This window comes from Saccharomyces eubayanus, assembly GCF_001298625.1.
Source record: "Saccharomyces eubayanus strain FM1318 chromosome Unknown scaffold_27, whole genome shotgun sequence".
Classification (NCBI taxonomy): Eukaryota; Fungi; Ascomycota; class Saccharomycetes; order Saccharomycetales; family Saccharomycetaceae; genus Saccharomyces; species Saccharomyces eubayanus.
Genome location: NW_017264712.1, coordinates 1 through 1890, shown reverse-complemented (window position 1 = coordinate 1890; position 1890 = coordinate 1). Strand labels below are relative to the sequence as shown.

Below are 1890 nucleotides of genomic sequence, written 5' to 3'. Positions count from 1 at the left end.
ATTTATAATATTATGCAAAATTATTGATTCCTTTCTGTGGATTCCTAAATCCATGAGGAGAATCTCTAGTATAATCTATATACATAATATTATAACATTAAGACAAAATGGAATCCCAAAGATCATCATACAATTTAAATGGTTATTAAAAACACACATCGATTGGGCCAGGGAGGTAATGACCACATAAAGGAAAGTTTTTGAAATTTCTACACCCAGGAATTTTTTGCTCTAATCATTTTTCTCGTCTTTCATCTATGAAATTGAAGGCAGAAGGTTTTCCGTCGACATAATAATTTCATATTAAATGTATATAACTACATCGACAAAAAGTTTCCAAATTGTTCGGAGGGTTGGCCGAGTGGTCTAAGGCGGCAGACTTAAGATCTGTTGGACGGTTGTCCGCGCGAGTTCGAACCTCGCATCCTTCAATATATTTTTTTTTCTATTCTTCTTTTTTATTGAAGATGATCACCTATATTGTAAAACCATTGGCACTGGAAAGGGTATTAATTTCTTCCCAGGTTAGCGATGAGAGATACTACAAGGAGTATAAACTCCGCAATTAAAAGACTCGAGATTTCGGTTGCGAATACTTCCAGTTGAGAGTGGTCTAGAATGCGAGTTTCAAATTGTTATTTTTATTCTGGCTCTCATCTCGCTCAGGTGTAACATGCTAGCTGCTTCGCGCATGTCCCACCACGTACGTTCTCAAATGTGCCAATACATATATCTTGGAAGACCCGAAATAGACATGTTCTCTTGTGCCTATTTTCAATTCATGATATAAATAAAGGTGTTAAATAAGTATCAAGAGCAAGCAATGATGGCCAGATCCGTTGTAAAGGAAGAGAAATATTTAATTCAATGCGCTATATGTCATTTATATATATATATATATATATATATATATATATTGGAAAAGCTCAACAATACCAGAAGAAATCGCATGAGATTCCACAGCCGCTGTAGGCAAAAATGCGGATCAGGCGAAGAAGCCTGCAAGTCTTGCTCATCTTTTACTAGGACGCGATGTTTTACAATGGCTTCGGTCAACTTTAGATTACTCTTAACAGTTGCTATTTTGTTTATGATGAGCGGGCAACAGCTATAAAAACACCTCGACCTTTATTCTTGAAAATATTTGATAATCAAAATAAAGTTAAACTGACTATACAAATCACAAAACCACAAAATGTTTAATCAGTTTAACTATATAATAACCATAGTCAGCGTATTAATTAATTTAACTTACGCCTTCAAGACTGACACTACTGCACGCTCAAATTATACAGCTCTTATCGAATGCCTGGAACAGCAAGGACACATACCCAGATTTTACTTACACGATAGTGGTCACATGACCATCATCCCTAGTAATGACACAGTGGCAGTGAATGATATTTACGCTGCTTCTCAAAATTGCATTAAATCTTCAGATTTCATGTACAGCGTGTCTGTATGTGATAGGGTGTATGACGGTGATGTCGTTGAAAGAACCGGCTATATGCGAGAACTAATAACTGATCCAATAGAAATCGTGACTAACATGATGAACAATAATGGTCTTACTAATGCTAGTATACAATTGATTAAAAGGGGTGAGGGACTTGTCACAGTCCAACATGATATTACCGCTAGAGACTGCGCAAATTTGCAGCCGATGGCACTTCTACAGCAAGGACATTACCTAGCGTATCGTACTAAGCCATATGTATGTGTGTCTTTAATGATAAGAGCTTAAAACTTGAGTATGACAAAAAACCGAACAGTAATAGGTCTGGTGTAATACAATTCGGCACCTAAAAACAAGAGAAATATTTTGTTGGAACAAGATTCAACTATTGTCCATCTATTACTAATATATACGGTGTTAAAAGATGACATAAA

General features: G+C 35.9%; 1 non-coding gene across 1 annotated transcript; it reads left to right on the top strand.

Annotated features, from left to right (window-relative positions):
• Nucleotides 1-347: 347 nt before the first annotated feature.
• Nucleotides 348-431, top strand: DI49_5687. Its single transcript has one exon. It is a non-coding gene; the product is annotated as a tRNA-Leu (tRNA).
• Nucleotides 432-1890: the final 1459 nt, after the last annotated feature.